Source organism: Diuraphis noxia, unplaced genomic scaffold (genome assembly GCF_037042655.1).
Source record: "Diuraphis noxia isolate RWA-SAM2 unplaced genomic scaffold, SU_Dnox_SAM2 contig0001, whole genome shotgun sequence".
Lineage (NCBI taxonomy): Eukaryota > Metazoa > Arthropoda > Insecta > Hemiptera > Aphididae > Diuraphis > Diuraphis noxia.
Window position 1 is genome coordinate 43,538,349 of NW_028301711.1, and position 9,515 is coordinate 43,547,863.

Sequence of the window (9,515 nt, forward strand, 5' to 3'; positions counted from 1 at the left end):
ACTTCTGGAGAAATTCCATTGATTTTTTACTTTTCTAAAGTACCAACTAAATTTACTTTTCCATCAGAAAGTGTATACTGCATACTGTATACATACACAATTTTAAAATCAATACATTCATCGTTCTGCTTATTATAAGAATCTAAAACAAAATTACGATAAAAATAGTAAAAGAATATTTTTATGTATAACAACTTCAAATCGTATATGAAAATCAAACACATACTTTACAGTTATAGAATTATTACTAAAATGTTAGCAATGGCTTTTGTTTTAACAGTTATATAAAACGAAATACTTTATAATATAACTATAGCACTCTTACGATTATGATTACAGTTATGAGAGGAGTTGGAGTTGCGTTAATTAATTATTTGAATTTAAATTTCTACAACGTTGTTTATAACCGTTAAGCTGTACCTAAACTGTACCATTTGTAATCGATACTGATTAATATCATAATATTATGTGCGTTGATGATAGGTACCTATATTTAATTATAAAAGCAATAGTAATTTCAATATTTATGAGTATTGGGCTATCAAATTGTCCACAAAACCAATGTATATATACCATTTTAACAGATTGTTACAGTTGAAAACAGAGTTTAGAAAATTGTAGATATCTTGTTAGTTGTTATATAAAAAAGGGGTCAAATATAGCAAAGGTTTTTTGTATAAGAATCGTTTTTATTAGAATGATTTTCAATATAATATATTCTAGCGTTGGTTTACTGGTCTGGAAACGAAGTTTGTAATTCCCTGCAGACCTGTCGCTTTTCAACCCTCTGCAGCTGCAGCTCCGCCAAAGTTAATAAAACTAGATTTTGTAACTTTTAACGGAACCATAATATATATTATATTTCTATTATATTTCGAGCAAGCACGGGCCAATGACACTTGAACAAAATATTTTGCGATAGTCGACCGAAGTTATTATGTATTTCACGTATTTGTTAGATTTTTATTAAAATAATTAAAAGGACTTTTAATACTTACGTTCTCCACTTCTCCGTACTTTCTATTCGTGTATATATTACGAATGGTTTTCAGCGTCTTCTATTTATATTTTTTTTCAATTAGTGTCTATACTTAATGAGTATTTGTAATTTTTATAATATCATTATAATAATATAATAATATCACTGTGATAATCACTTTTATTAAATCCATCAAATTTGTTTTTGTAGCTATTTTTCATGTGGCTGTATGAAGTACCTACTGCATATTCACAGTATTGTACGTATTTGCTGATCCGGAAGTGCCAAAACGCTAAAAAAAGCGTCGAACGACTACGAATTGGTTCCCGGCTTGTCTACAGGTAACGTATAGGAGTTGGTTCTCGGGTTGTCTGTAGGTAACATATGAATTGGTTCCCGCAAACTTGCATGATAATGCAACCTTGTTAAATTCTATTTTCAAATTATTATGATACATTCAACCAGAAACAATTTCCTTCCGACTTAGGACTGTTTAGAATTCAAATAAGTTCGAATACTTCAAACACTATCTAGAATACCTAGGTATGTTTAAAAATGTTGCTCAGTATAATATATTAATATATATATATATATATATATATATATATACATAATATACGATACATACGTATTTGTCAATTATAATAATTGTGCTTATAATAAATAAGTCATAATAGGTACCTAAATAATATTAGAAAAAAATTAGTGTGACATGAATTTACAACACACACTTTTAACTAACTATAGGTTCGAAATTTGGCCCTTTTTAAATTTTTAAATATTTTTATCAATAAACTTTTCCTTTTCAGTAATTTTTTTTTACTTTAATTTAATTAACTATAATCTACCTATTAAATATAAAATTCTATGTATAAACTTTCCTAGAACCTAATAATATATTATAAGATTATCGATTGTACATACTACACGTAGGTATATCTTGTAACAATGAGTTGTATACTGTTAAACTGATAGGTAATTTTATTCAGGAACCAATTCGAACAGTTGTTTACTGGAAAGTATTCGGGAACCAATTCTTACACTTTAATTGACCCGGGAACCAATTCCACGTTTGCCAAAGCGTTTAGGGTTAAGTTTTAGAGTTAGTTGAGGCACTCGCATTCTATATATCGTATGCATGTGTTTGAACCTTGAGACTTACACAGAAAAATAAAAAATATATAAATAAATATATATTAATAATAAAAAAATAAAAATAAAATAATAAAATTAGAAATTGAGAAAACGATCAATCTGCCACGTGTGCATAATTTCAATGAAATCCGGCGCAAATACTTAACACCGGCCGACGTGGGGACCTGTTTGCACAATAATATATGCATCGGCAGATTGACCCAATGTTTTACGATTCTATTACGGCAACACCTTAGACCTTAGACGCACCGTAAAAACGGATGTTTCGATTGGCCCAATGGTCGAGCCAAAATTATGTATAAGCCTGTATAATATATTATAACTTTTGTTTGCTAGGTATGTTTTATGCAAAGGTGCTAAAAATTGTGTTTAGGCCATGCATACATATAATACCGCGATCGGGATCTGGTACGTCATTATAAAATGTTCATTATTTGGTTCATCAAACGAGTATGTAAAACGTGTATATTTCGTACATATAATATATATGTTTTATAATGTACCTCACGTAACCTAGCTATATATTGAAAATGACGATAATTAATTAAACATCAAACACAATTTCGCAAAAATCAAATTGGGGGGGGGGGGCTGGGGTAACGTACGCGTATAATTGGTTAGGTGTACAATGTAATATTAAATTTTATGTAGGTTTATATACTATTTTATATCCATTGAGCCGTGTTAAAATATTCCCAATGTCGTTGTATTTGCACAATAATTGCTCTAATATAGTAGCATAATTATTGGACTGCAATATTGAGATTATAACGCAACTCACGACAACTTTAATTTTTATTTTCATCGTTTTTTAAACAAGCATTGCTTTTTCTATGATCGCAAAAACTATACTCGCGCGATTAATACCATTATTCTTTCGATATATTGTATGTATATAGCCATATAGGTAAGGTAATCCAGTGTTAATATAATATAGAATAAAAGTTAACATGCTTCAAATTAATTCGTAATATTGTGGATACTCCCACATCAATGGACTATTTAATATATTTGCCTGGAGAAAAGGGCTGTTGGAAGATATCAAGTAAAGTAAATAAACAGAATAACGGGGTCGGCTACGGGTGCGGTACCTTCGCAATAACATACCACCAGGACCGATATAGTTTGTTTCGAACAACATATTAATATTATTTACCTCCTGGATCGCCTGTACGCGGTTGACATGAAATAATAGCAGGTGGTTCAATCAGAATCGTTATTTTTGGATATCTTTATAGCCACTACACTCGTCCGTCAACTGTGCACTATTTTACATTGGTACGCATAATCATAATAATAAAATGTGCATATTATATACGTACGAGTACCACGCGTTTACATATTGTATAAATATACATCGCATGTCTGCTGCAGCGTACCTCGGGCGCGAGTTTTACTCCGGCAGGGGAGGTTGCAGATAAAAATAATGAATGTGAAATACATACAACGAATGAACCTTCGGGCCTAGATCGATTTTAAGTGCAGTCGAACACGTTGTGTGGCGTATATTATTATAATGTACAACCGGGGCGAGCCTGCAGATGCGTACTCGAAAAGCGGTTTTCGCGCACCGGTCGACACATTACACATAAATTGTTTTATGACGCGTCGTGGGGTACAATGCCGTAAAAATCGTGTCTCGACGCGATTCGATCAAACACGTTTTTGAAGTAAGTTTCGGGGAAAATTATTATATTATGCTATAAAAATAATACAATCGTCGTCAAAACATAACACCTAGTACGCCCGACCATAAATACCGTTAAAATATAAATGCTCCTCGGAATAATCAGGGATCAACAATAATGACCGGACACTATTACGCGGTCCATTTACAAATATATTTAGTGCAGTGCGCACTAAAATTATTTAACCGTATATAATAATATTAAGATATTTAATATCTTTTTTTCTTAATTGATGACACCTAGCTGTCATTGCGTCGACAATATTATTAACAACTGCGGTACAATAAAATGTCTATTGGTCGGCGGATAGTTTTCAAAATCAATAATCGACCGTTTCCAAAATCATAGCTGGGGTGGATGTTATATTATACAGACGGCGTCTGACGATTGTTGCTGAGCAGTACCGTCTACGATAATATCGAATATGGAAATAAATAAATATTATTTTATTATATTATGGAACCTAAGTAAGCGCGGACCTGCAAAGGACGTACCCCGCGGTATGTTTACGAAACTCGTCGCGATGACCGACCCCGACCGCGATCGTGATCGAAATAAAATATCACAATATTAATATAAATAGAGGGGCTTGCGAGTGTGGGGTCATGCGTGCAGCCGTCGCCATATTATTATATAAAATATATGAGCACAGCAATAACAGAGATGGCCCAGCGGCGAGCTCATCGCGGTCATTCGGTCGTGACTGATGATTATTATTAAATCGACGTCGTCGCGAGCGTAAAACAATCATTATTATTCGTCCATTCGTTGAAAGAATCTCATTCATATATCTTCTTATTTCGTTATTATTTATTGCGTTTCGGCGTTATCGTCGCGATCATCGTGCGCGATGCATCCACAGTCGACGACATGCAAACGGCCGTTTGTGCTCTTGTCCGAATGGTTTTTTATTACCTATGCTGCGGTACTTACTACACAGGACCGTATCATATATACTGATAATATAATAGCATAGAAACGAGGAATATTTATAATTTTACCGAATTTAAAATAATATTATTATGTCCGACGACCGAAACTGCGGGCACACAACATTATTATTATTATTATTTGTAATATAATATACACGACAACGCGCGTCAGAGTCGTCGACCGGCGCGACGGCGTGGCGGCGGTTATCGGCTTCTCGATCGTTTCGGTCGCCTAAACTTTAACCGTGCTGAAGGTGCAGCACACACGTACACAAGCCATAATATAGCTATAATACCCACTTGATATAATATAATATAAATAATATAATGTGCATATAATGCACATAATATTATTTTTATTATTATTATTATTTGGATATACGATGTTCTCCGAGCGTATATTTCACTCGGGCCCGAACCGGTTTCCGTTATAATTTATAACACACTCGGCATATATGTATATATAAATGTATTATGCACCGAAACTTCCACAAATAGCTGAATAAAACCGGACATCAATCTTCAACTTTTTTTCCTTTTCGTCCTTACCTACTCTTATTAATTGATGTGCATATTTATTATTTTTCACCCAATTATTAACATTTGTCGTGCGGCTCGTCGGACAGTGTTTCGTGTACATCGATCCAATAATAAATGCACCGAAAATATTAACATGAACTGTAATTTTCAGTTATATATTGCTTAGCGATGCTGACGAAACTGTGTTTTTATCGGGGAAATAAATGAATAAAAGGATTGCCCCACATTTTCAACCGCACGTTTTATTCTCAACAATCCAAGGTCAATCGAAGAAGCTCTCAATCAACATAACTCCGACAACATTCTTAAATTTTTCAAACAAATAGATATAGACAAAAAACTGTAAATATTAGAATATTTTACATTGTATAATAATAATAATAAGATAATCTATAAAGACAATGTCAACTTTTATATTGTATAACTATCATTTTGTAATTATAGGCTAATAATCCTAGTAATTGAAGCCTTTATGTTAATAAAAAAAAAAAAAAAAAAATGAATAAAAATGACCATAAAAATCAACGACTCGTTGTCGTCGCTGTATAGGTACATGTAGAGTTCAGATATACCACGATAGTAATATTCGTTCCACACGTCAATGTGTAATGTGTCGTGTTGTACCCGCCCATATAATACAATATCATTATTATTCCTACGACGGAAAACAGTAAAATATAATATTGTACTGGGTAATAATAATAATATTATAAGCGTTCAGTTATTGCAGAGCCCGTTGCATTTTTCGCGCAACGACACGCACAATATTCTAAAACGTCGTCGTTACGAGATTGTTATATTTTTTTTTGCAAGCGGTTCCGGGCCACTCGGATATAATATAATATTATTATTACATGGTCGGTATTATGCGCTCGCGTTGTAAGTTTTCGATAATATTGCGTAATTAACTTTGAGCGCGTACACAATATATGCGTCCGATGTAACGTCCTGCTTGCACTCCGGTATACATATCCTTATATTATACCTACCGTGCGTTATATATTATTATTATTATTAATGTTATATGGGTACACACACGTACTATTATTATTATTATTACTGCATACGTGAATGTGTGTAGCTTCTATTATATTATCGAAGGCGGCGGCGGCGGTGTACAGCGACATAGCGTAGCGTGCATTATTATTATTAACGCGGTGTGCATATACGTATATAATATGATACTATAACGTTACACGACGACGGAGGGCGACGATTTTCGTCTTCGTGCTCGCGTGATATTATATATTATAATATATTGTGCGTGCGTATATACGGTGGGCCCAAACCGAAGCGGAACGAGGGACATGGGCGGCGGAAATATCATTATTATAATATATCATCATACCGCTGGGCTCACCGTTGCACCGTCGTCGTCGCGCCAATCAAACGCAAAGCGATTTCCGTCGCCGTCGCGTACACATCGAATGCATTATAATATTAAACAAGTCTGATATTATTATACAGGCGGCACGACCGACCACCGACGAACGGAATCGCGTTCGCGACGATCATCTGCACGGTTGAGGCGCTGACGTGCAGTATAAAATAATAATATTTTGAAATGGGCGAGAAATCATAATAATGGCACGAATACAATATATTAATAATGAAAATAGTAATAGTAATAGTATTATACTATGCGGATGATAATATTATGATATGCGGTGTGCGTGTGCGCATATCTCATCGGATAATCAAAAACAATAACAATGCAACAAGTGGCGGCTGTGACCCGGCGGCGGCGGCGGCGTTACGTCGATAGAATATAGTATTGTATAAGATAATCGGAGGGATTGCGCGTCGAGTATGATTGGTTGGCGGCCGGCGGGTGCTGCGGGAGGGGGGGGGGCGAGTGGGAGCGAAGGAGTTAATAAAAATATCGCGGGCCGGCGCACGTCGCGGTCCGCGTGCATTAATAATAATATTATTGTTATGGCGATAGGTCCGTCGCCGCTGCCGTTTCGTCGTCAGGTGAGTGCGCTCGTTAAACCAAAGACGACGACGACGACGCCCGCGGCGAACGAACCTCGGAATATTATTATTTTTATTTTTATTCCCCATATGTATATTATTATTATATTTTATCCCTCGTCGCGCACACAAATAATTCTGTCCCGCGGCCTGCGACGAATAACAAAAACCAAACAAACGCGCCGCTTTCTCTCCGCCGCCCCGTCGACCGACACCGGGCACACACACACACACACACACGCACACACCCGCTCGACGACGACGATGAGCGCACACACGTTATTATATGTCCGCGCGCGCAGCCACTCACATGCCCTCCCACTTTCCGCCCGTCCACCGGTTCGTTTGAATATCCGCCGACACCGAGAAAATTACGCGTCGACGGGTTATAATATATATATATATATATATATATATATATATAACCGTGCGTCCGTGCGTATTCCATTTTATTTCTCTCTCTGTCGCCGCCGCGCCCCGCCGTCCTTTCTATTTAATATATATGTTTGATGTAATATATAATATAATATATTTATGTACACTACGACGACGCTCCCCAAGTATATAATATAATATTATTATCACTATTGTATACGATCGACGAGCCGCCGCCGTACACATCGGTGTTTCTCGCTCGCACGTCGCCCTCTTTCTCACTCACCTAACCTAACCGGGCCGACGACGACGTCGCAGACGCGCATCTCTCGTTATATTATATTATATATATTATTATTTTTCATATTATGCGTTATTTTTTTTTTCCTCATATTATTATATAACGTACACTGGCAGAGGAACGCGATCTGTCTCGACAGCGCACACCGCCACCGTCACCTCGGTACACTGCACCGGCTGCCGCCCGACACTCGTATTACTGCCGCAGGCAAAATGTGCCATATAATATAATAATAATAATAATAATAATAATAATAATATTTATCATGTATTTATGGTGCACCGTATACCTGGGATATTCTAGGACGGCCATCTGATGACGTTTGAACGATGGTTAGTATGGTTGCCAGGTGGTTGCACGGAATATTATGATAAGTAGACGTGCCAACGGTTACACGAACAAACGTCAACGTCTTTATACCCGCAGAGTCTCGTCGAAAATTCTTTCAGGGGAAACAGATATTTCGGGCTATTTGATTCACTATTTTTCAACTTATAACCCTTACTATGGCATGTCCATTTGGATTATATTATTAAAGTATCAAGTAAATCCATTGAAATTTTTGATTTAGACACACGCGTTGTAAAATTATACCGGCTTAATAATATTATAAATAATTATCAAAAGCAACTAACTTAAATGATATAGGCAGGTACTTCAATTGTTGTTAAACACACCCTGAGCTTGGCCAGTTTATTACCATATCATTTTATAAATATTATAACATTATTGTTCATATTCATTTTACTGATCGATAAAAGCCATAGATTAAAAATATTAAAACCAAATTTTAATCTTTGATTTCTGTTGATGAAAAAAATGTTTAACTCATTGAATCTATTGAAATTTAAATGTTATATAAATTATTTGGTAAAAATTCTTCCAAATATATAATTTATTATGTCATTCATGGTTTACTCAGCATAGGCGAAACGTAATGAGTTTTAATGGGAAGACTTTATAGCCGCCTACAATGTTTTGGGTATCTATATAACATAAATTCTAAAAATGGTAATTAAAAAAAAAATGTATGGAGAGGGCTTAATGAAATTCAAGAGTGGCTATAGCACCCTTAGTCCACCCATTCTATGCCTATGATACTCAGTCACATGACACAAGGAGTTATAATTACAAAGATATAATTAATTAATTAATATAATACACTGATATCAAAACTACGATTTTTGTAAACTTTACATAAAGTGATTGTAAATGGTATTTTTTTGAGATCATATCTTTGCATTAGACACATTATGAAATGTCGATAACTTTAGAAGTTATTTTTAATTTTTTCCAATCACTTAACTAAACATCCAACGTAGCACTTGCATACAAATTGTGTAATCTCTGGGATCAAACGATACGTTAAGATTCACGATATTTAATTGAACAATAATAATTAACGATTAATAATTATTATAATCGTTTTTGAAGTTCTATCCCGAAGGTCGATGTCGTGTCGTAAAACAATAATCTAACAGTTTCAATAGGTATTATAGCATATAGGCGTGTTTTGACGATGCAGTTTTGAGCTGCAAAGTGTGTACTAGTTTGAGCGAACAAACGAATAC